The sequence below is a fragment of the Pseudophryne corroboree genome, chromosome 3 (assembly GCF_028390025.1).
Source record: "Pseudophryne corroboree isolate aPseCor3 chromosome 3, aPseCor3.hap2, whole genome shotgun sequence".
NCBI classification, from domain to species: Eukaryota; Metazoa; Chordata; class Amphibia; order Anura; family Myobatrachidae; genus Pseudophryne; species Pseudophryne corroboree.
The window spans coordinates 775,530,650-775,558,211 of record NC_086446.1 but is presented as its reverse complement, the minus strand read 5'-3'; the positions used below and the strand labels follow the sequence as shown (position 1 = coordinate 775,558,211).

At 44.0% G+C, this 27,562-nt stretch overlaps 2 protein-coding genes across 2 annotated transcripts in view; both read right to left on the bottom strand.

Annotated features, from left to right (window-relative positions):
• LOC135056863 (DBH-like monooxygenase protein 2) overlaps nucleotides 1-27,562 on the bottom strand; it is a 404,570-nt gene that overhangs the window by 132,790 nt on the left and 244,218 nt on the right. The window lies entirely within an intron of this gene.
• LOC135056864 (DBH-like monooxygenase protein 2) overlaps nucleotides 1-27,562 on the bottom strand; it is a 93,274-nt gene that overhangs the window by 64,097 nt on the left and 1,615 nt on the right. The window contains exon 2 of the mRNA XM_063962537.1: nucleotides 7,017-7,163. The gene's annotated coding sequence lies outside the window, so the exon portion shown is untranslated. The remainder of the gene's footprint in view (nucleotides 1-7,016; nucleotides 7,164-27,562) is intronic.

Genomic DNA, 27,562 nt, shown 5'->3' with positions numbered 1-27,562 from the left:
GGCAACGGTGAAAGTCCAACGAGTGCCTTCACCCACTCTCGCCCACGTCGACCAATACGCCCACACACTGCTTCAGCACTGGCGTACTCAACCCAGGGCCCCTGTGTAACCTCTATTTACTGAGGCGTGTGGGAGTATGCTACCCTCCCCAGTAAGTATCAGTTGCTGGAGAATTCCTGAGTGATCAGCGAACCTCCCTTAAAATAAAAAAACCTACACAAATCACGTTAACGTGTACAAATAGCATTTATGATCCCGCAAAGCGTACGCAAATTGCATAATGGGTATCAAGGTAACCAACTAATGCACACAATTACATGCGGTACAGTCGCACTGCGTATAAGTAACTATTACTTATCCGCCGAACGACCAGCGGAATCGGTTGTTTAGGCTGTGAAACCTCCAGCTGGAGCGTATTCTCAAAACGGGCCTATATGGGTACTGCGCCAACCCCCGGGGCTGTGCTCACTACATCTGACCTTTCTTAAGTCAGGGTCTTCAGAGCTTTGTTACTTACTTTAAACGGATTTCTGACTCGCGGACCTTTTGGTCTGCTGTACTACTAATTGCTCCTTTTACCTTATACAATGTTAACGTGAGATGGCCTTCTCCCACACCACCACGTGTTCACTTCACTGGTGTCCTTCTACGAGATCTCGAATTCCGGGGTTCACACAAAAGAAAACTTTACTTGCATACACACGCTCTTTCACTTCATATATACTTTGATTTTTTTTCTGTACAGAAAATTTATTTCATTCAGGTAACACAGGCTAATCCCAGAGGTAATGCAACGAGAGAAGGATCTTTTTAAACTAAAATTTTGGAAACTGAACAAATCTGTGCTTTTATCGCGTGGCTTCCGTATCACCTACTAAAACAACGCTACCGTGTGATTTGTATCTAGTGGGCGTATCTGTACGCACGTTGCGTAATTTACACCACGTGTGTAGGCCTTTGCATTGCGTACGCTGTCTCGCACGTATTCCGAGACACGTGTACACAGGCCGGATACGTCCGCAGCAATACAAATAACACGTTTCTATAAATTCAAACGATATTTAACTATAATCGTTTACCACACATCACACAGTATCTCCTGTATAACCTTTATAACTGGGTCAGGCTGCGTGCGTGTTTTACAATTACTCCCTTAAGTATTAATCTTACTTTTAACTAAATAGCAACAAATTTTCTCAGCACATGGTCAATGCTAATGGCAAACAGAAAGGTAGATATGTGAAAATACACAAATGAGAATACAGGTGTGTGCGTGTGTTGCGTGCGCAATTTGGCACCAATACAGAAATTAAAACAGATTTAAAAGACAATAGCTTAACGTTCTTACCTTTCAGATCCGGATCCCACCAGCATCCCTAGAAACTACCGGAGCAGACGCTTATCTAATCAGCACTACCGTATCCCCGACCACCGAACGGCTAACAAGGAGATACTACCTTCCCGCCCTTTGCTGAGGGATAAAGTCTGCCTGGTTCCGCTAGGCTGTGGATATGAGGAGGACGGATGAGCTCCCAATTGATAATGTCAAATATTACCTTTAAACGTAAGCTATATACTTATTATGGACTAAGTACGCAATTGGTGCAGTGAGTACCGTAAGGGTACGCACTTAGCGTAGCAGATGCTAGGTCGTGGGCGCGACGCACGAGCGACACGTACGCTCACGGAATGATACACAGTGAACCTTATTAACAACACACAGTAAGGGTATTGTTATACTCTAAACCTTGGCAATGTAATGCTACAATGATGTAATGCTTATTAACCTTGATAATGTGTAAGCTGTTTGAGCAATAGAGAAAACCCTTTACAGTAACTAGTGAAAACACAAGACCTGGTTTGGATTTAAAAACCACTCCGGCTCTAACACCTTCGTGGATGATTCTTTAGAGTAAAAAGGGGAAAACAATACAGCTTATATACTACAAAACTAACATCAAAATCTAAACAGAATAACAAGGAATAATATAAACAATAGCGAACGATCGCAAACACAAGCAAACAGAATGAGAATAAATGGCAAACACTAAGGATAACAAAATGACTACAGAGAACTTACACACGTGGGAATGATTCAAAAGCGCGTCCTGGATCCAGCCCTCAGCCTTCAATGTGAAAACCTTGCAGAGAGTGAGTGACTGGCCCAGCAATGGTGGTCCTTATATACACAGCATACAGTAACAATACAATGGACCCTATAATCGCATTGTTCATTGGACACAGGAATATGTCTCTGCATTATAACAAAAGGTCATAGGTGGGTTCGAACAGGTGGGTTGTGTCTTTCTCCAACTGCTCAGGTGGGAGGTATCCTCAGGATTCCCGCCGCATGGATAATGAAAAGCAAATACAGTAAATGTCTATAAACTACTTTTGTACATAACTATACGCAGGAGCGAACAATCTCTTTCTAACCAACACCGAAATGTTACCATTAAAATACTCTACAGCTGGATACTAGACACCACCGTTCAACCTTTATCTGACCCTTCCTATCATGCAAAGAGGAATCCCTCTGTCCACGAACCGTTTACACTAAACATACTTGCTGACATTGTTTAAGGGAATATTATCTATAAAACACACTATTTGGGTTAAATATGTTATGATCGAGTCGCCCGCTACACGCTCACAAACTCTACCGTAACTGCGCATATCACGCACGTAATCGCCGGAGCAATCTTACGCAAATTGCGGACATGTGCACGCACGGCAGACTGGGTGCACGAGCAGCGGGCATGTGCATGGACTTAGTACAAGGCATACGCATCACAATATTTTTCGACTTTGACACTCCCATTCTTAAAAAACCTACACTTGATCCTAACACTATTTCCAATCAAACTCCTTGAGCATATTGTCTACAACTGCCTTACCGCCTTTCTGTCCTCCCAATGCCTGCTTGACACATTTCAGTCTGGCTTTATACTCTCCACTCCACTGAAAATGCCCCAGAAAAGTCAGCAATGACCTCCTTGCTGCCAAATCTAAAGGCCCATACACACTTGACGATGCACACATCGTTAACGACCGTCATTAACGACTTCCCTTGAACTTCCCTTGAACAGCTGAGCAAACGACATGAGCATACACACTACCAACGACCAAAGACGAAAGACTAAAGACGAAAGACCAAAGATGAAAGACCATAGACCATTCATCGTTGAAGCATCCAAGCTGAACAGTTTATTAAAATAATGAGCTGGGAACAGGGCTGGTGAACAGTGGCTTGGTCGTTGGTCTTTCACACTATACACATTCAACGACGTCTCTGGTCAGTAACGACCATAGTGGAAATTGAGCATACATGCTCCACAGATAAGCGAGGGTCGTTAACGTCCCTCGGGGCCGCGCATCGGTGGTCGTCTGATGCATACACACTTGACGATATAATGAGCGAAGTCGTTGATGAGGGCTGAAATGAACGACGTCGTTCATTTTATCGTCAAGTGTGTATGGGCCTTAAGAGTCACTACTCTCTGCTCATTACCCTCAATCTCTCTGCTGCTTTTGACACTGTAGACTGCCCTCTCCTCCTGCAAATCCTTCACTAGCTTGGGCTGTATGATAATGTCCTCTCCTGGCTGTCCTACTACCACTCTGACTGTTATTTACTGTATCTATCTCCTCACATGACTCTACTGCCACTAACAGTAGGTGTCCCACAAGATTGTGTTCTTGGACCTTTCCTAGTCTCCCTTTATATGTCCTCTTTAGGTGAGCTCATTAGCTCTTGGCCTCCAATATCATCTCTATTCTGATGATACTCATATCTATCTTTTCTCCCCTGACCTCTCCCTTCTCTCCTCACTCATATCTTCAACTGTCTCTCTGCTACCTCTTCCTGGATGTCTCAACGCTTTCTTAAACTTATCATGTCCAAAACTGATCTGATCATCTTCCTACCCTCCCACATAACTTCACCTCCCAAAACTTAATTAACTATTGATGGCACAACTATCACCTCTAGCCCCCAAGTGTGCTGTCTTTGAGTTACCCTTGACTCCTTTCTCTCATTCAAACCACACATTCAGTACCTATCACACTCCTGCCATTTCAACCTCAAAAATATTTCCAGGATCATACCCTCTCACCCTGGATGCTACTAAGAACCTCGTCCACTCACTGGTCATCTTTAGATTGGACCACTATAATCTCCCCTCCTGAGGGTCTTTCAGTGCGAGTAGTACAGGTGAGCGTAGGGTAGGTGTGAGAGTGTACAAGTTTGAGTTATATAGGTGTGAGTACGGTAGGTGTGAGGTTTTAACAGTGTGAGTAATTTAGGTAAGAGTTGGGTAAGTGTGATGGTGTATCACTGTGAGTAATACAGAGGGAATGGTGTGAGGGTGTACCAATGTTTGTAGTGTAGGTTTGAATTGTACTTAGTGACATGCGGTGGGGTGAGGCAGAGCCTTTCCTGTCCTTCTAACGTTTGTGCCAGAGTTTTGACTGTATAAAGTATATGAAATATACAAAGAATATGTTTGAAATATCTTCTTTGCATTATTCTAAGAATTTTTATAGCCAAAACTCTGGAGTTAAACAGTCTATGGCAGGGGAGGCAGTGCCTCACCTGGCTAACTTTTCCTCACATCTCTGATCAAAACTCACCAAATTTCCAGGAGCTTATACTGCTGCACCTGTGTATAATGGCCAGATGTATGCTTTGACTCATATATTGCATGTAAATCTGGCTCTGGTGCTAGCCAGTGCCTCCTGAGCTATTTAGCTCTGCGCATGTCCCTGATTGTACTGTATACTGGAACATATGGAAAACCAATGCAGCTATTGCAGAATAATGGAGCAGATGGTGAATGGAAAGAGAGGAAGTTCAGAACCTGCGGGTATATTTACTAAAGTTACATTATCAGTTTTGAGGGATTTGCCATTTGATTTCCATTTGATTTTGACTTTGGAGATTTACAAAAGGCAAAATCAAATGTCAAATCGAACCTAAAACCAAATTCAACTTATATCTCACTCAAAATCGAATGTACCTTTGGGCTATTAGCAACAAGGTTGATATATTGGGAGGCATATTATTATATCATCTGTCAAAAGTGTGCGAAATTGTGCTCTCCTTCTGTCTATTGCATAATCTCGCATTAGGGTGGTCATTCCGAGTTGTTCGCTCTGTATTTTTCTTCGCATTGCAGCGATTTTCCGCTAACTGCGCATGCGCAATGTCCGCACTGCGACTGCGCCAAGTAAATTTGCTATGCAGTTAGGTATTTTACTCATGGTTTTTTCTTCGTTCTGGTGATCGTAATGTGATTGACAGGAAGTGGGTGTTTCTGGGAGGAAACAGGCCGTTTTATGGGAGTGTGCGAAAAAACGCTACCGTTTCCGGGAAAAATGCGGGAGTGGCTGGAGAAACGGAGGAGTGTCTGGGCGAACGCTGGGTGTGTTTGTGACGTCAAACCAGGAACTAAACGGACTGAACTGATCGCAGATGCCGAGTAAGTCTGGAGCTACTCAGAAATGGCTAAGAAGTGTCTATTCGCAATTTTGAGAATCGTTCGTTCGCAATTTTGATAAGCTAAGATTCACTCCCAGTAGGCGGTGGCTCAGCGTGTGCAATGCTGCTAAAAGCAGCTTGCGAGCGAACAACTCGGAATGAGGGCCTAAGTCAACTATTCCCACCAGTTTATGCAATAAACAGCAAGCGGGCAGAGGTTTTTTTTTTTTATTTTTTTTACCAACAACTGACTATGTGAGCACAGAAAGTGAAAGGCAGACAGGAAGACAGATTAGGGCTACGCTTATTGCCAACTAATTCAGCTGCAAGTTGTTTTTTTAATTAAATACCATGAAATTGTATTCTTCAGTTAGGTGTTCATGTATAAAGCAGTGTAAAGAGATAGCTTCCCCTTTAAGTAGTGTGCATGTGATATATTTCTGTTAAATTTTGCATTCAATTTTTAAGGGGATTTTAGGTTTGATTTTGGAAGGGATTTCAGAAACTGAACACAAAATCTCTTTTAAAAATCAAATTAGATTTGAAAATTGAATGCAAAATTAATTATTAGTAAATGAGGGATTTTTAAAGGGATTTTGCAGTTTGATTAGAATTGATTTCAGTCGATTTTTAAGATTCATAAAAATGAGTCCCAAATTGAACTTTAGTAAATGTTGCCCTTGGAGTTAATCCTAGGGTACTATTAGGAGACGCAGAGTCGGCAGACTTTGTAGGTTGAGTTAGGTTGTTAGGACCCATGAGAAGCTTAATGTAATTGTATCATATTGCCCTCCCTTCCCCAGACACCTGCAAATGGGGATGGGCCACTGACATAAAACATTGGAATAACCAATGTTTTTACTATTGGTCATAAAATATTGTTTAGTCCTAAACATTGGTTCAGGAACTCCAATGGTTTCCAGTGAATTAGTTACTTAATGACACTCCAAACAGGGCAGCATCAAGAGAAATGGGCGCCATTTTCCTTGTGATTCCTGTAGTGCGCATGAGCAAAGTTCCAGAAACATGGTGCCTGCATCACATTTCCGGTAATTTCTGTGATGCAGATCTCCGGAAAATGTCTCTTCTGCTATGTTCCAGGTGACACAGATATTATTAATGGGTGTGAGGCGGTGAAGTCGGTATTCCTAGACTCGGGGGCCTGTGTGCACTCCAGACTGATTTACAGTACAGTTCATTAAATTTTATGGTTGTAGTATGGCGGACGAGCGATCAGGAGACCGCCGATCATCATACCAATGCGGGGATCCCAGTGTGGGGGTGGGGGGGAAGGGGGTGAGTGCAGCAAGCCCCTTGCGGGCTTGATGCGGTCACCATTCTGCAGGCGCGGTGGTGACTGGGTATCGTGGACACCCACGAGTGGAAATAATCCCTGTTGGTCGACATGCCGACCATCGGGATAGTGAGGGGGTGGGATGCTGGTTGAAGTCATGTGACCGTCAGCCTCCTGACCGCCGGTCACATGAATACCATCCCAATTTTATAAGACGCTACTTATGAACATTTATGTACTGACCTGAATTTCCAGATCATACGGGTCACACGTGTACCATCGACGCCAAACCCTCAGAACGCTGTGAGTATCATTGCGATTTAACTTGATGAGGTCATAGTCCTGTGACTCGTCTCTCACTGGAGGCCAGTCCACTTCTGTGTGAGCATCCTGCATAAGGACAGAACTTGTGTTAGTGAGGTAGAACCAGAGAGGGATAACGGAAGGGATGAGAAGATCTGTGATAACTCTATCCGAATGTCAGCTACAATATCAATATCTTAATAAAAATGTAAGGTTTCTCAAACGGAGATAAGACATAATTTTAAGACTGGGGCTTATGTAACAATAATGTACAATATGCAGGAATGTGCTGTAACCCACAGCAACCAGATTACAGCTGTAATATATCCAGGAATTATTCAGAAAACTTAAATTTGATTGTCGTCTATTATTTACAGTACAGTTTTGCACGTCACTAAAATAACACAGGTAACTTGTGGCTCGCCAGCTGCTCTTTCAATTTGCAGGTCAGAAGGGCTGGAGAGGCAAAGGTTTTCCACTTTTGTTGTAGAGGGAAACTCTGATTCTGAAAGCAGCATCCATAACACTGAGACACAGCTTATTACTAACTGGTACGTACAGTACGTTCGGGATACCGGTGGTCACATGACCAACCCCAGCATCCCGAAACCGACAATTCCGACACTTTTGGGCGGCAAGTAAGCGAACCCTCCCCCCCAGCCTAACCCTCCTCTGGTGGCTGCTAGCGCTAAATCTAGGGGAGGTGTTGGTGATGGCTTAATTTCAGTGTGGGGGGGTGGCTATGGCTAACGACCCCCTAGTGCCTAACCCTAAGCCTACAACCCCCACACCCTAACCCTAATACCCACCAGGAGACTTACCTTCGGGATCCTGGTGGTCGGTGTTCCGGCGCCGATGTTCTGAGCGGTGTCAGGATTCTGTGTCAGTCACAAGACCACAGGCATCCCGACCATTGGGATGCCAAAAGCATCCAGGACAAAAACATCAATAACACTGAGACATAGCTTATTACTAACTGGTATAACATCCATACCACTGAGACATGGTTTATTACTAACTGGTATAACATCCATACCACTGAGACATGGTTTATTACTAACTGGTATAACATCCATACCACTGAGACATGGTTTATTACTAACTGGTATAACATCCATACCACTGAGACATGGTTTATTACTAACTGGTATAATGTCCATAACACTGAGACATAGCTTATTACTAACTGGTATAATGTCCATAACACGGAGATGTGGCTTATTACTTACTGGTTTAATGTCCACAACACTGAGACACGGGTTATTACTAACCGATATAACATCCATAACACTGAGACATGGCTAATTACTAACTGGTATAATGTCCATAACACTGAGACAAGCCTTATTACTAACTGGTAAAATGTCAATAACACTGAGACATGGCTTATTGCTAAATGGTATAATGTCAGTAACACTGAGACATGGCTTATTTCTAACTGGTATAATGTCCATAACATGGAGATGTGGCTTATTACTTACTGGTTTAATGTCCACAACACTGAGACACGGGTTATTACTAACCGATATAACATCCATAACACTGAGACATGGCTAATTACTAACTGGTATAATGTCCATAACACTGAGACAAGGCTTATTACTAACTGGTAAAATGTCAATAACACTGAGACATGGCTTATTACTAACTGGTATAATGTCCATAACACTGAGACAAGGCTTATTACTAACTGGTAAAATGTCAATAACACTGAGACATGGCTTATTACTAACTGGTATAATGTCCATAACACGGAGACATGGCTTATTGCTAAATGGTATAACATCCAAAACATTGAGACACAGCTTATTACTAACTGGTATAACATCCACAACACTGAGACGTGGCTTATTACTAACTGTTATAACATCCATAACACTGAGACATGGCTTATTACTGGGATCCGGTCTCTAGGTCAACAGTAACTAGGTCAACAGGGTTTCTAGATCGACATGTTCTAGGTCGACAGCTCAAAAGGTCGACAGCTCAAAAGGTCGACATGAGGTTTTCACAATTTTTTTCATTTTTTTTACTTTTTCATACCTAACGATCTACGCGGACTACGATTGGGAATAGTAACCTGTGCCGAGCGCAGCAGTAGCGGACCGAGGCACCTTGCCCAAAGTTTGCGAGCCATGCTAGGGGACACGGAGCACTAAATGGGGTTCCCGGTCACTGTACAGAGAAAACAACACCAAAAAATATTAAAAACTCATGTCGTTCTTTTGACCTGTTGACCTAGACAATGTCGACCTATAGCCCCTGTCAACTTAGTTACTGTCGACCAATAGTGGTCAACCTAGACACTGTCAACATAATTACTGTCGACCTTCCATACCACATCCATACTACTAACTGGTATAACGTCCATAACGTTGAGACACGGGTTATTTCTAACCGATATAACATCCATAACACTGAGACATGGCTAATTACTAACTGGTATAACATCCATAACACTGAGACACAGCTTATTACTAACTGGTATAACATCCATAACACTGAGACACGGCTTATTACTAACTGGTATAACATCCATAACACTGAGACACGGCTTATTACTAACTGGTATAACATCCATAACACTGAGACATGGCTTATTACTAACTGGTATAACATCCATAACACTGAGACATGGCTTATTACTAACTGGTATAACATCCATAACACTGAGACATGGCTTATTACTAACTGGTATAACATCCATAACACTGAGACATGGCTTATTACTAACTGGTATAACATCCATAACACTGAGACATGGCTTATTACTAACTGGTATAACATCCATAACACTGAGACATGGCTTATTACTAACTGGTGTAACATCCATAACACTGAGACATAGCTTATTACTAACTGGTATAACATCCATAACACTGAGACATGGCTTATTACTAACTGGTATAACATCCATAACACTGAGACACAGCTTATTACTAACTGGTATAACATCCATAACACTGAGACACGGCTTATTACTAACTGGTGTAACATCCATAACACTGGGACATGGCTTATTACTAACTGGTATAACATCCATAACACTGAGACATAGCTTATTACTAACTGGTGTAACATCCATAACACTGAGACATGGCTTATTACTAACTGGTATAACATCCATAACACTGAGACATGGCTAATTACTAACTGATATAACATCCATAACACTGAGACATGGCTAATTAATAACTGGTATAATGTCCATAACACTGAGACATGGCTTATAACTAATGATGAGCACCAGACATTTTTCGGGTTTTGTCGGATTCGGGTGTGTTTTGGATTCGGGTGTTTAAAAAAAACAAAAACTAAAAAACAGCTCAAATCATTGAATTTGGGGGTCATTTTGATCACATAGTATTATTAACCTCAATAACCATAATTTCCACTAATTTCCAGTCTATTCTGAACACCTCCCACCTCACAATATTATTTTTAGTCCTAAAATTTGCACCAAGGTCGCTGGATGGCTAAGCTAAGTGACCCAAGTGACCGACACAAACACCTGGCCCATCTAGGAGTGGCACTGCAGTGTCAGACAGGATGGCACTTAAGAAAAATAGTCCCCAAACGGCACATGATGCAAAGAAAAAAGAGGCGCACCAAGGTCGCTGTGTGACTAAGCTAAGCGACACAAGTGGCCGACACAAACACCTGGCCCATCTAGGAGTGGCACTGCAGTGTCAGACAGGATGGCACTTAAAAAAAATAGTCACCAAACAGCACATGACGCAAGGAAAAAAAGAGGCGCACCAAGGTAGCTGTGTGACTAAGCTAAGCGACCCAAGTAGCCGACACAAACACCTGGCCCATCTAGGAGTGGCACTGCAATGTTAGGCAGGATGGCACTTCAAAAAAATAGTCCCCAAACAGCACATGACGCAAGGAAAAAAAGAGACGCACCAAGGTCGCTGTGTGACTAAGCTAAGCGACACAAGTGGCCGACACAAACACAGGAGTGGCACTGCAGTGTCAGACAGGATGGCACTTCAAAAAAATAGTCAGCAAACAGCACATGATGCAAAGAAAAAAGAGGCGCACCAAGGTAGCTGTGTGACTAAACTAAGCGACACAAGTGGCCGACACAAACACCTGGCACATCTAGGAGTGGCACTGCAGTGTCAGACAGGGTGACACTTCAAAAAAAATTGTCGCCAAACAGCACATGATGCAAAGAAAAATGAAAGAAAAAAGAGGTGCAAGATGTAATTGTCCTCTAGAGAGAGGATGAGTGCTTCCAATCTCATGCGAATCAGAACCACTATCCATGAACATAGGCCAAGGCCTCAGCCGTTCCTTGCCACTCCGTGTCGTAAATGGCAAATTGGCAAGTTTACGCTTCTCATCAGACGCTTTAAATTTTGATTGTTGGGTCATTTTACTGAACTTTTGTGTTTTGGATTTTACATGCTCTCTACTATGACATTGGGCATCGGCCTTGGCAGACGACGTTGATGGCATTTCATCGTCTCGGCCATGACTAGTGGCAGCAGCTTCAGCACGAGGTGGAAGTGGATCTTGATCTTTCCCTATTTTAACCTCCACATTTTTGTTCTCCATTTTTTAATGTGTGGAATTATATGCCAGTATCAATAGCAATGGCCTACTACTATACATATTGCGCACAACTAAAATGCACCACAGGTATAGAATGTAGATGGATAGTATACTTGACGACACAGAGGTAGGTACAGCAGTGGCCTTCCGTACCGTACTGCTATATATACTGGTGGTCACTGTGTCAGCAAACTGCAAAACTAAAATGCACCACAGGTATAGAATGTAGATGGATAGTATACTTAATGATGACACAGAGGTAGGTACAGCAGTGGCCTTCCGTACCGTACTGCTTTATATACTGGTGGTCACTGTGTAAGCAAACTGCACAACTGAAATGCACCACAGGTATAGAAATAGAATGTAATGGATAGTATACTTAATGACGACACAGAGGTAGGTACAGCAGTGGCCTTCCGTACCGTACTGCTATATATACTGGTGGTCACTGTGTCAGCAAACTGCTCAACTGAAATGCACCACAGGTATAGAATTAGAATGTAGATGGATAGTATACTTAATGACGACACAGAGGTAGGTACAGCAGTAGCCTTCCGTACCGTACTGCTATATATACTGGTGGTCACTGTGTCAGCAAACTGCAAAACTAAAATGCACCACAGGTATAGAATTAGAATGTAGATGGATAGTATACTTAATGACGACACAGAGGTAGGTACAGCAGTGGCCTTCCGTACCGTACTGCTATATATACTGGTGGTCACTGTGTCAGCAAACTGCAAAACTAAAATGCACCACAGGTATATAATGTAGATGGATAGTATACTTAATGATGACACAGAGGTAGGTACAGCAGTGGCCTTCCGTACCGTACTGCTATATATACTGGTGGTCACTGTGTCAGCAAACTGCACAACTGAAATGCACCACAGGTATAGATTTAGAATGTAGATGGATTGTATACTTAATGACGACACAGAGTTAGGTACAGCAGTGGCCTTCCGTACCGTACTGCTATATATACTGGTGGTCACTGTGTCAGCAAACTGCACAACTGAAATGCACCACAGGTATAGAATTAGAATGTATATGGGTAGTATACTTAATGACGACACAGAGGTAGGTACAACAGTGGCCTTCTGTACCGTACTGCTATATATACTGGTGGTCACTGTATCAGCAAACTGCACAACTGAAATGCACCACAGGTATAGAATGTAGATGGATAGTATACTTAGTGGCGACACAGAGGTAGGTAAAGCAGTGGCCTTCTGTACCGTACTGCTATATATACTGGTGGTCACTGTGTCAGCAAACTGCACAACTGAAATGCACCACAGGTATAGAATGTAGATGGATAGTATACTTAATGACAACACAGAGGTAGGTACAGCAGTGGCCTTCCATACCGTACTGCTATATATACTGGTGGTCACTGTGTCAGCAAACTGCACAACTGAAATGCACCACAGGTATAGAATTAGAATGTATATGGGTAGTATACTTAATGACGACACAGAGGTAGGTACAGCAGTGGCCTTCCGTACCGTACTGCTATATATACTGGTGGTCACTGTGTCAGCAAACTGCAAAACTAAAATGCACCACAGGTATAGAATGTAGATGGATAGTATACTTAATGACGACACAGAGGTAGGTACAGCAGTGGCCTTCCGTACCGTACTGCTATATATACTGGTGGTCACTGTGTCAGCAAACTGCACAACTAAAATGCACCACAGGTATAGAATGTAGATGGATAGTATACTTAATGACGACACAGAGGTAGGTACAGCAGTGGCCTTCCGTACCGTACTGCTATATATACTGGTGGTCACTGTGTCAGCAAACTGCACAACTGAAATGCACCACAGATATAGAATGTAGATGGATAGTATACTTAATGACGACACAGAGGTAGGTACAGCAGTGGCTTTTCGTACCGTACTGCTATATATACTGGTCGTCACTGTGTCAGCAAACTGCACAACTGAAATGCACCACAGGTATAGAATTAGAATGTAGATGGATAGTATACTTAATGACGACACAGAGGTAGGTACAGCAGTGGCCTTCCGTACCATACTGCTATATATACTGGTGGTCACTGTGTCAGCAAAACTCTTCACTGTACTCCTCCTATATAATATTATACTGGTGGTCCCGACTCCCCAGTCCCCACAATAAAGCAGCACACTGAGCACAGATATGGAGTGTTTTTCAGGCAGACAACGTATACTGGTGGTCACTGTCAGCAAAACTCTGCACTGTACTCCTCCTATAGAATACAGCTGCTCTCTAGTCCCCACAATTAAGCAGTGTGGGCCCAGATAATTCTATGCAGCACACTGAGCACAGATATGGAGTGTTTTTTCAGGCAGAGAACGGATATAACTGGTGGTCACTAATCAGCATAACTCTGCACTCTACTCTTCCTATATTAATATAAAGCTGCTCCCCAGTCCCCACAATGATATAAGCAAGCACACATATTTGCATCAACTCAACAATGAATAAACGGAGAGGACGCCAGCCACGTCCTCTCCCTAACATTTCCAATGCACGAGTGAAAATGGCGGCGACGCGCGGCTGCTTATACAGAATCCGAATCTCGTGAGAATCCGACAACGGGTTTACTGAAACATACGGGAGAATCCGAGTATGGCTCGGACCCGTGTAGAAAGGGTGAAGTTCGGGGGGGTTCGGTTTCCGAGAAACTGAACGCGCTCATCACTACTTATTACGGCTTATTATTAACTGGTATAACATCCATAACACTGTGACATGGCTTATTACTATCTGGTATAACATCCATAACACTGAGACATGGCTTTTCACTAACTGGTATAACATCCATAACACTGTCACATGGCTTATTACTAACTGGTATAACATCCATAACACTGAAACATGGCTTATTACTAACTGGTATAACGTCCATAACACTGAGACATGGCTTATTGCTAACTGGTATAACATCCATAACACTGAGACATGGCTTATTACTAAGTGGTATAATATCCATAACACTGAGACATGGCTTATTACTAACTGATATAACATCCATAACACTGAGACATGGCTTATTACTAACTGGTATAACGTCCATAACACTGAGACATGGCTTATTACTAACTGGTATAACATCCATAACACTGAGACATGGCTTATTACTAACTGGTATAACATCCATAACACTGAGACATGGCTTATTACTAACTGGTATAACGTCCATAACACTGAGACATGGCTTATTACTAACTGGTATAACATCCATAACACTGAGACATGGCTTATTACTAACTGGTATAACATCCATAACACTGAGACATAGCCTATTACTAACTGGTATAACATCCATAGCACTGAGACATGGCTTATTACTAACTGGTATAACATCCATAACACTGAGACATGGCTTATTACTAAGTGGTATAACGTCCATAACACTGAGACATGGCTTATTACTAACTGATATAACATCCATAACACTGAGACATGGCTTATTACTAACTGGTATAACGTCCATAACACTGAGACATGGCTTATTACTAACTGGTATAACATCCATAACACTGAGACATGGCTTATTACTAACTGGTATAACATCCATAACACTGAGACATGGCTTATTACTAACTGGTATAACGTCCATAACACTGAGACATGGCTTATTACTAACTGGTATAACATCCATAACACTGAGACATGGCTTATTACTAAGTGGTATAACGTCCATAACACTGAGACATGGCTTATTACTAACTGATATAACATCCATAACACTGAGACATGGCTTATTACTAACTGGTATAACGTCCATAACACTGAGACATGGCTTATTACTAACTGGTATAACATCCATAACACTGAGACATAGCCTATTACTAACTGGTATAACATCCATAACACTGAGACATGGCTTATTACTAACTGGTATAACGTCCATAACACTGAGACATGGCTTATTACTAACTGGTATAACATCCATAACACTGAGACATGGCTTATTACTAACTGGTATAACATCCATAACACTGAGACATAGCCTATTACTAACTGGTATAACATCCATAACACTGAGACATGGCTTATTACTAACTGGTATAACGTCCATAACACTGAGACATGGCTTATTACTAACTGGTGTAACATCCATAACACTGAGACATGGCTTATTACTAACTGGTACAAAATTCACAACACTGAGATGTAGGGTTTTTCTAACTGTGATAACAACTATAACACTGAGGCGTACGGTTTTTCTAACTGTTATAACATCCATAACACTGAGAAACAGCTTATTACGAATAGTGATGAGCGGGTTCGGTTTCTCGGAAACCGAACCCCCCCGAACTTCAGCCTTTTTACACGGGTCCGAGCGCGCCCAAATGTCATCATCCCGCTGTCGGATTCTCGCGAGATTCGGATTCTATATAAGCAGCCGCGCGTCGCCGCCATTTTCACACGTGCATTGAGATTGATAGGGAGAGGACGTGGCTGGCATCCTCTCCGTTATAGTAGAAAAGACTGAGTGACTTAGTTATAATTGTGGGGAGGATTGGGGACGGGGAGCAGCTGTTAGGGAGTACAGTGCAGGGTTTTGATTATAATACCACCAGTGAGTTTAGGGCCTAATTCTGAGTTGATCGCAGCATCAAATTTGTTAGCAGTTGGGCAAAACCATGTGCACTGCAGGAGGGGCAGATATAACATGTGCAGAGAGAGTTAAATTTGGGTGGGGTGTATTCAAACTGAAATCTAAATTGCAGTGTAAAAATAAAGCAGCCAGTATTTACCCTGCACAGAAACAAAATAACCCACCCAAATTTAATTCTCTCTGCAAATGTTATATCTGTCCCCCCTGCAGTGCACATGATTTTGCCCAATTGCTAACAAACTTGCTGCTGCGATCAACTCAGAATTACCCCCTTAATCCGTTGTTTCTCTGCCTGAAAAAAACGCTCCACCATATCTGTGCTCACTCAGTGGGGTATATTTACTAAGCTCCCGATTTTGACCGAGATGACGTTTTTTCTTCAAAGTGTCATCTCGGTAATTTACTAAGCACTAATCACGGCAGTGATGAGGGCATTCGTAATTTTTTCCTAGTTCAGGTAAAAAATTACGAATGAATACACCATCGGTCAAAACGCGGCTGTTTAAGTATGAATCTCGGTCATTTACTAAGAAGTGCAAAGCAAAAAAACACAAATCACTGCCGTGAAAAATTACAACTCGTAAAAAAGTGCTAAAAAAAAACAGACCTGCTTTTTATATCCGTGATTTGAGAGGCATGCAGGGATCCATGAGATCCCTGCATGTATATCAGTGGGAAGGGGTGGGAAAGTGCTTATTTTTGTAAAAAAAATTGCGTGGGGTCCCCCCTCCTAAGCATAACCAGCCTCGGGCTCTTTGAGCCGATCCTGGTTGCAGAAATATGGGAAAAAAAATGACAGGGGTTCCCCCATATTTAAGCAACCAGCATCGGGCTCTGCGCCTGGTCCTGGTCCCAAAAATACGGGGGACAAAAAGAGTAGGGGTCCCCCGTATTTTTAAAACCAGCACCGGGCTCCACTAGCTGGACAGATAATGCCACAGCCGGGGGTCACTTTTATACAGCGCCCTGCGGCCGTGGCATCAAAAATCCAACTAGTCACCCCTGACCGGGGTACCCTGGGGGAGTTGGGACCCCTTCAATCAAGGGGTCCCCCCCCCCAGCCACCCAAGGGCCAGGGGTGAAGCCCGAGGCTGTCCCCCCCCATCCAATGGGCTGCGGATGGGAGGGCTGATAGCCTTTGTTGTAAAATAAAAGATATTGTTTTTAGTAGCAGTACTACAAGTCCCAGCAAGCCTCCCCCGCATGCTGGTACTTGGAGAACCACAAGTACCAGCATGCGGCGGAAAAACGGGCCCGCTGGTACCTGTAGTACTACCACTAAAAAAATACCCAAAAAAACACAAGACACACACACCGTGAAAGTATAATTTTATTACATACATACACACATACATACATACTTACCTTATGTTCCCACGCAGGTCGGTCCTCTTCTCCAGTAGAATCCAAGGGGTACCTGTTGAAGAAATTCTACTCACCAGATCCATGGGTCCAGGCTCCTCGGCAAATCCAGGGTTAATCCACGTACTTGAAAAAAACAAAAAAACGGTGTCCCGACCACGAACTGAAAGGGGACCCATGTTTGCACATGGGTCACCTTTCCACGAATGCCAGAAACCCACTTTGACTTCTGTCTAAGTGGGTTTCTTCAGCCAATCAGGGAGTGCCACGTTGTAGCACTCTCCTGATCAGCTGTGTGCTGCTGTCCTCACTGACAGGCAGCACGCGGCAGTGTTACAATGTAGCGCCTATGCGCTACATTGTAACCAATGATGGGAACTTTCTGCTCAGCGGTGACGACCTGCGTGGGAACATAAGGTAAGTATGTATGTATGTGTGTATGTATGTAATAAAATTATACTTTCACGGTGTGTGTGTCTTGTGTTTTTTTGGGTATTTTTTTAGTGGTAGTACTACAGGTACCAGCGGGCCCGTTTTTCCGCCGCATGCTGGTACTTGTGGTTCTCCAAGTACCAGCATGCGGGGGAGGCTTGCTGGGACTTGTAGTACTGCTACTAAAAACAATATCTTTTATTTTACAACAAAGGCTATCAGCCCTCCCATCCGCAGCCCATTGGATGGGGGGGGGACAGCCTCGGGCTTCACCCCTGGCCCTTGGGTGGCTGGGGGGGGGACCCCTTGATTGAAGGGGTCCCCACTCCCCCAGGGTACCCCGGCCAGGGGTGACTAGTTGGATTTTTGATGCCACGGCCGCAGGGCACTATATAAAAGTGACCCCCGGCTGTGGCATTATCTGTCCAGCTAGTGGAGCCCGGTGCTGGTTTTAAAAATACGGGGGACCCCTACTCTTTTTGTCCCCCGTATTTTTGGGACCAGGACCAGGCGCAGAGCCCGATGCTGGTTGCTTAAATATGGGGGAACCCCTGTCAATTTTTTCCACATATTTCTGCAACCAGGATCGGCTCAAAGAGCCCGAGGCTGGTTATGCTTAGGAGGGGGGACCCCACGCAATTTTTTTTAGGATTTTACTTTGTTTATTTAAAAAAAAAAAAAAATACGAACCCCAGCACGGATCACACAGATCCAGCCGAGATTGATTGAAAAAAAAAAACGGCAGTGTTTTGCTAATCACTGCCGTCAAATTAGGTAAAAAACCACGAATGACATCGACATCGGAAGCAAAGAAAAACCCGAATACGACAGCTTAGTAAATCCATCGTAATCAATTCAAAAAGTTGCAGTTTTACACTGTCGATGTCATTCGTGATTGAACTTTGACCTATTTTCGGAAATTACGAATCTTAGTAAATATACCCCAGTGTGCTGCACTGCTGCATGATATATCTGTGCTGAGTGCACTGCTCACACTGCCTAATTGTGGGGACTGGGGAGCAGTTATAGCAGGAGTACAGTGCACAGTTTTGCTGACAATGACCACCAGTCCAGTATACGTTTGTCTGCCTGAAAAACACTCCTGTGGTGGCTTTTTTTTTCTTCATACTAGTTTAGCAGTCTGCTGACAGTGTCCACCAGGTCCGTTATTATTATACAGTATATTTAGGGGTGTACACTTGAAATTTTTCGGGTTTTGTGTTTTGGTTTTGGGTTCGGTTCCGCGGCCGTGTTTTGGGTTCGAACGCGTTTTGGCAAAACCTCACCGAATTTTTTTTGTCGGATTCGGGTGTGTTTTGGATACGGGTGTTTTTTTCAAAAAAACCTAAAAAACAGCTTAAATCATTGAATTTGGGGGTCATTTTGATCCCATAGTATTATTAACCTCAATAACCATAATTAACACTCATTTTCAGTCTATTCTGAACACCTTACACCTCACAATATTATTTTTAGTCCTAAAATTTGCACCGAGGTCGCTGGATGACTAAGCTCAGCGACCCAAGTGGCCGACACAAACACCTGGCCCATCTAGGAGTGGCACTGCAGTGTCACGCAGGATGGCCCTTCAAAAAACACTCCCCAAACAGCACATGACGCAAAGAAAAAAAGAGGCGCAATGAGGTAGCTGTGTGAGTAAGCTAAGCGACCCTAGTGGCCGACACAAACACCTGGCCCATCTAGGAGTGGCACTGCAGTGTCACGCAGGCTGGCCCTTCAAAAAACACTACCCAAACAGCACATGATGCAAAGAAAAAAAGAGGCGCAATGAGGTAGCTGTGTGAGTAAGCTAAGCGACCCTAGTGGCCGACACAAACACCTGGCCCATCTAGGAGTAGCACTGCAGTGTCACGCAGGCTGGCCCTTCAAAAAACTACTCCCCAGTCCCCAAACAGCACATGACGCAAAGAAAAAAAAGAGGCGCAATGAGGTAGCTGTGTGACTAAGCTCAGCGACCCAAGTGGCCGACACAAACACCTGGCCCATCTAGGAGTGGCACTGCAGTGTCACGCAGGCTGGCCCTTCAAGAAACACTCCCCAAACAGCACATGACGCAAAGAAAAAAAGAGGCGCAATGAGGTAGCTGTGTGAGTAAGCTAAGCGACCCTAGTGGCCGACACAAACACCTGGCCCATCTAGGAGTAGCACTGCAGTGTCACGCAGGCTGGCCCTTCAAAAAACTACTCCCCAGTCCCCAAACAGCACATGACGCAAAGAAAAAAAGAGGCGCACCAAGGTCGCTGTGTGACTAAGCTAAGCTACACAAGTGGCCGACACAAACACCTGGCCCATCTAGGAGTGGCACTGCAGTGTCACGCAGGCTGGCCCTTCAAAAAAATAGTTCCCAAACAGCACATGATGCAAAGAAAAAAAGAGGCGCAATGAGGTAGCTGTGTGAGTAAGCTAAGCGACCCTAGTGGCCGACACAAACACCTGGCCCATCTAGGAGTGGCACTGCAGTGTCACGCAGGCTGGCCCTTCAAAAAAATAGTTCCCAAACAGCACATGATGCAAAGAAAAAAAGAGGCGCAATGAGGTAGCTGTGTGAGTAAGCTAAGCGACCCTAGTGGCCGACACAAACACCTGGCCCATCTAGGAGTGGCACTGCAGTGTCACGCAGGATGGCCCTTCAAAAAACACTCCCCAAACAGCACATGACGCAAAGAAAAAAATAGGCGCAATGAGGTAGCTGTGTGAGTAAGCTAAGCGACCCTAGTGGCCGACACAAACACCTGGCCCATCTAGGAGTGGCACTGCAGTGTCACGCAGGCTGGCCCTTCAAAAAAATACTCCCCAGTCCCCAAACAGCACATGACGCAAAGAAGAAAAAAAGAAAAAAGATGTGCAAGATGGAATTGTCCTTGGGCCCTCCCACCCACCCTTATGTTGTATAAACAGGACATGCACACTTTAACCAACCCATCATTTCAGCGACAGGGTCTGCCACACGACTGTGACTGAAATGACTGGTTGGTTTGGGCCCCCACCAAAAAAGAAGCAATCAATCTCCCCTTGCACAAACTGGCTCTACAGAGGCAAGATGTCCACCTCATCATCATCGTCCGATTCATCACCCCTTTCACTGTGTACATCCCCCTCCTCACAGATTAATAATTCGTCCCCACTGGAATCCACCATCTCAGATCCCCGTGTACTTTCTGGAGGCAATTGCTGCTGGTGAATGTCTCCAAGGAGTAATTGATTATAATTCATTTTAATGAACATCATCTTCTACACATTTTGTGGAAGTAGCCTCGTACGCCGATTGCTGACAAGGTGAGCGGCGGCACTAAACACTCTTTCGGAGTACACACTGGAGGGAGGGCAACTTAGGTAGAATAAAGCCAGTTTGTGCAAGGGCCTCCAAATTGCCTCTTTTCCCTGCCAGTATACGTACGGACTGTCTGACGTGCCTACTTGGATGCGGTCACTCATATAATCCTCCACCATTCTTTCAATGGTGACAGAATCATATGCAGTGACAGTAGACGACATGTCAGTAATCGTTGGCAGGTCCTTCAGTCCGGACCAGATGTCAGCATCAGACTGCCCTGCATCACCGCCAGCGGGTGGGCTCGGAATTCTTAGCCTTTTTCTCGCACCCCCAATTGCGGGAGAATGTGAAGGAGGAGATGTTGACAGGTCGCGTTCCGCTTGACTTGACAATTTTCTCACCAGCAGTTCTTTGAACGCCTGCAGACTTGTGTCTGCCGGAAAGAGAGATCCAACGTAGGTTTTAAATCTAGGATCGAGCATGGTGGCCAAAATGTAGTGCTCTGATTTCAACAGATTGACCACACGTGAATCCTGGTTAGACGAATGAAGGGCTCCATCCACAAGTCCCACATGCCTAGCGGAATCGCTCTGTTTTAGCTCCTCCTTCAATGCCTCCAGCTTCTTCTGCAAAAGCCTGATGAGGGGAATGACCTGACTCAGGCTGGCAGTGTCTGAACTGACTTCACGTGTGGCAAGTTCAAAGGTTGCAGAACCTTGCACACCGTTGAAATTATTCTCCACTGCGCTTGAGACAGGTGCATTCCACCTCCTTTGCCTATATCGTGGCCAGATGTATAGGCTTGAATGGCCTTTTGCTGCTCCTCCATCCTCTGAAGCATATAGAGGGTTGAATTCCACCTCGTTACCACCTCTTGCTTCAGATGATGGCAGGGCAGGTTCAGGTTTTTTTGGTGGTGCTCCAGTCTTCTGTACGCGGTGCCTGCACGCCGAAAGTGGCCCGCAATTCTTCTGGCCACCGACAGCATCTCTTGCACGCCCCTGTCGTTTTTTAAATAATTCTGCACCACCAAATTCAAGGTATGTGCAAAACATGGGACGTGCTGGAATTTGCCCAGATGTAATGCACGCACAATATTGCTGGCGTTGTCCGATGCCACAAATCCACAGGAGAGTCCATTTGGGGTAAGCCATTCTGCGATGATCTTCCTCAGTTGCCGTAAGAGGTTTTCAGCTGTGTGCGTATTCTGGAAAGCGGTGATACAAAGCGTAGCCTGCCTAGGAACGAGCTGGCCTTTGAGAGATCCTGCTACTGGTGCCGCCGCTGCTGTTCTTGTGGCGGGAGGCAATACATCTACCCAGTGGGCTGTCACAGTCATGTAGTCCTGAGTCTGCCCTGCTCCACTTGTCCACATGTCCGTGGTTAAGTGGACATTGGGTACAACTGCATTTTTTAGGACACTGGTGAGTCTTTTTCTGACGTCCGTGTACATTCTCGGTATCGCCTGCCTAGAGAAGTGGAACCTAGATGGTATTTGGTAACAGGGGCACACTACCTCAAGAAATTGTCTAGTTCCCTGTGAACTAACGGCGGATACCGGACGCACGTCTAACACCAACATAGTTGTCAAGGCCTCAGTTATCCGCTTTGCAGCAGGATGACTGCTGTGATATTTCATCTTCCTCGCAAAGGACTGTTGGACAGTCAATTGCTTACTGGAAGTAGTACAAGTGGTCTTCCGACTTCCCCTCTGGGATGCCGATCGACTCCCAGCAGCAACAACAGCAGCGCCAGCAGCAGTAGGCATAACACTCAAGGATGCATCGGAGGAATCCCAGGCAGGAGAGGACTCGTCAGAATTGCCAGTGACATGGCCTGCAGGACTATTGGCATTCCTGGGTAAGGAGGAAATTGACACTGAGGGAGTTGGTGGGGTGGTTTGTGTGAGCTTGGTTAAAAGAGGAAGGGATTTACTGGTCAGTGGACTGCTTCCGCTGTCGCCCAAAGTTTTTGAACTTGTCACTGACTTATGATGAATGCGCTGCAGGTGACGTATAAGGGAGGATGTTCCGAGGTGGTTAACGTCCTTACCCCTACTTATTACAGCTTGACAAAGGCAACACACGGCTTGACACCTGTTGTCCGCATTTCTGTTGAAATACTTCCACACCGAAGAGCTGATTTTTGGGGTATTTTCACCAGGCATGTCAATGGCCATATTCCTCCCACGGACAACAGGTGTCTCCCCGGGTGCCTGACTTAAACAAACCACCTCACCATCAGAATCCTCCTAGTCAATTTCCTCCCCAGCGCCAGCAACACCCGTATCCTCATCCTGGTGTACTTCAACACTGACATCTTCAATCTGACTATCAGGAACTGGACTGCGGGTGCTCCTTCCAGCACTTGCAGGGGGCGTGCAAATGGTGGAAGGCGCATGCTCTTCACGTCCAGTGTTGGGAAGGTCAGGCATCGCAACCGACACAATTGGACTCTCCTTGTGGATTTGGAATTTCGAAGAACGCACAGTTCTTTGCTGTGCTTTTGCCAGCTTGAGTCGTTTCATTTTTCTAGCGAGAGGCTGAGTGCTTCCATCCTCATGTGAAGCTGAACCACTAGCCATGAACATAGGCCAGGGCCTCAGCCGTTCCTTGCCACTCCGTGTGGTAAATGGCATATTGGCAAGTTTACGCTTCTCCTCCGACGATTTTAATTTAGATTTTTGAGTCCTTTTTTTACTGATATTTGGTGTTTTGGATTTTACATGCTCTGTACTATGACATTGGGCATCGGCCTTGGCAGACGACGTTGATGGCATTTCATCGTCTCGGCCATGACTAGTGGCAGCAGCTTCAGCACGAGATGGAAGTGGATCTTGATCTTTCCCTATTTTTGGAACCTCAACATTTTTGTTCTCCATATTTTAATAGGCACAACTAAAAGGCACCTCAGGTAAACAATGGAGATGGATGGATACTAGTATACTTATGGATGGTCGAGCGACTACAGACACAGAGGTAGCTACAGCCGTGGACTACCGTACTGCGTCTGCTGCTAATATAGACTGCATGATAATGATATAAAAAATATATATATATCACTACTGCAGCCGGACAGGTATATATTATATAATGACGGACCTGCTGGACACTGTCAGCTCAGCACTGCAGACTCCTAAAGTAAGCTACTAGTATCAAGAAGATAGAAGAAAAAAAAACACCACGGGTAGGTGGTATACAATTATGGATTGACGAGCGACTGCCGACACAGAGGTAGCTACAGCCGTGGACTACCGTACTGCGTCTGCTGCTAATATAGACTGGATGATAATGAGATAAAAATAAAATATATATATATCACTAGTACTGCAGCCGGACAGGTATATATTATATAATGACGGACCTGCTGGACACTGTATGCTCAGCACTGCAGACTCCTAAAGTAAGCTACTAGTATCAAGAAGATAGAAAAAAAAAAACACCACGGGTAGGTGGTATACAATTATGGATGGACGAGCGACTGCTGACACAGAGGTAGCTACAGCCGTGGACTACCGTACTGCGTCTGCTGCTAATATAGACTGGATGATAATGAGATAAAATTAAAATATATATATATCACTAGTACTGCAGCCGGACAGGTATATATAATATAATGACGGACCTGCTGGACACTGTCAGCTCAGCACTGCAGACTCCTAAAGTAAGCTACTAGTATCGAGAAGATAGAAAAAAAAACCCACGGGTAGGTGGTATACAATTATGGATGGACGAGCGACTGCCGACACAGAGGTAGCTACAGCCGTGGACTACCGTACTGCGTCTGCTGCTAATATAGACTGGATGATAATGAGATAAAATTAAAATATATATATATCACTAGTACTGCAGCCGGACAGGTATATATTATATAATGACGGACCTGCTGGACACTGTCAGCTCAGCACTGCAGACTCCTAAAGTAAGCTACTAGTATCAAGAAGATAGAAAAAAAAACACGGGTAGGTGGTATACAATTATGGATGGACGAGCGACTGCCGACACAGAGGTAGCTACAGCCGTGGACTACCGTACTGCGTCTGCTGCTAATATAGACTGGATGATAATAAGATAAAATTAAAATATATATATATCACTAGTACTGCAGCCGGACAGGTATATATTATATAATGACGGACCTGCTGGACACTGTCAGCTCAGCACTGCAGACTCCTAAAGTAAGCTACTAGTATCGAGAAGATAGAAAAAAAAAACCACGGGTAGGTGGTATACAATTATGGATGGACGAGCGACTGCCGACACAGAGGTAGCTACAGCCGTGGACTACCGTACTGCATCTGCTGCTAATATAGACTGGATGATAATGAGATAAAATTAAAATATATATATATCACTAGTACTGCAGCCGGACAGGTATATATTATATAATGACGGACCTGCTGGACACTGTCAGCTCAGCACTGCAGACTCCTAAAGTAAGCTACTAGTATCAAGAAGATAGAAAAAAAAAACCACGGGTAGGTGGTATACAATTATGGATGGACGAGGGACAGCCGACACAGAGGTAGCTACAGCCGTGGACTACCGTACTGCGTCTGCTGCTAATATAGACTGGATGATAATGAGATATAAAATATATATATATCACTACTGCAGCCGGACAGGTATATATTACATAATGACGGACCTGCTGGACACTGTCAGCAGAATTCGTTTATAAAAACACCACACGACGAGTGTTTAACTTTTTCAGGCAGACAATCACAATATACTGGTGGTCAGCAGACAATCACAATATACTGGTGGTCAGTGGTCACTGGTCAGTCACACTGGCAGTGGCACTCTGGCAGCAAAAGTGTGCACTGTACTTAAAATATGTACTCCTGCTATAACTGCTCCCCAGTCTCCCCCACAATTAAGCTGTGTGAGCAGTGAGCACTCAGCACAGTCAGATAATGATATACAGTATTATATATGATATGATGCAGCACACTGGGCTGAGCACAGATATGGTATGTGACTGTGTCACACTGTGTATCTTTTTTTTCAGGCAGAGAACGGATTAATTAAACTGGTGGTCACTGGTCACACTATCAGCAAGTAGTACTCCTCCTAATAATATGCTCCCCAAAATTAGTAAATCAAGTGTCTCTCTCTAGTACTCTAGTCTAAATGGAGAGGACGCCAGCCACGTCCTCTCCCTATCAATCTCAATGCACGTGTGAAAATGGCGGCGACGCGCGGCTCCTTATATAGAATCCGAGTCTCGCGATAGAATCCGAGCCTCGCGAGAATCCGACAGCGGGATGATGACGTTCGGGCGCGCTCGGGTTAAGCGAGCAAGGCGGGAGGATCCGAGCCTGCTCGGGCCCATGTAAAAAAAACTGAAGTTCGGGGGGGTTCGGTTTCCGAGAAACCGAACCCGCTCATCACTAAGTATATTATATATATATATATATATATATATATATATATATAGCAGTACGGTATGCCATGGCTGTACCTACCTCTGTGTCGTCAGTGCACTCGTCGTCCATAAGTAATATAATACTATACTATAGTATCCATCCATCTACATTGTATACCTGTGGTGGCTTTTATTTTCTTCATACTAGTTTAGCAGTCTGCTGACAGTGTCCACCAGGTCCGTTATTATTATTATACAGTATATTATATATATATATATATATATATATAGCAGTACGGTAGGCCACGGCTGTACCTACCTCTGTGTCGTCAGTGCACTCGTCGTCCATAAGTAATATAATACTATAGTATCCATCCATCTACATTGTATACCTGTGGTGGGTTTTTTTCTTCTTCATACTAGTTTAGCAGTCTGCTGACAGTGTCCACCAGGTCCGTTATTATTATACAGTATATTATATATATATATATATATATATATATAGCAGTACGGTAGGCCACGGCTGTACCTACCTCTGTGTCGTCTGTGCACTCGTAGTCCATAAGTAATATAATACTATACTATCCATCCATGTAAATTGTATACCTGTGGTGGTTTTTTTTTTCTTCATACTAGTTTAGCAGTCTGCTGACAGTGTCCACCAGGTCCGTTATTATTATTATTATACAGTATATTATATATATATATATATATATATATATATATAGCAGTATGGTAGGCCACTGCTGTACCTACCTCTGTGTCATCAGTGCACTCGTCGTCCATAAGTAATATAATACTATACAAACCATCCATGTACATTGTATACCTGTTTTTTTTTCTTCA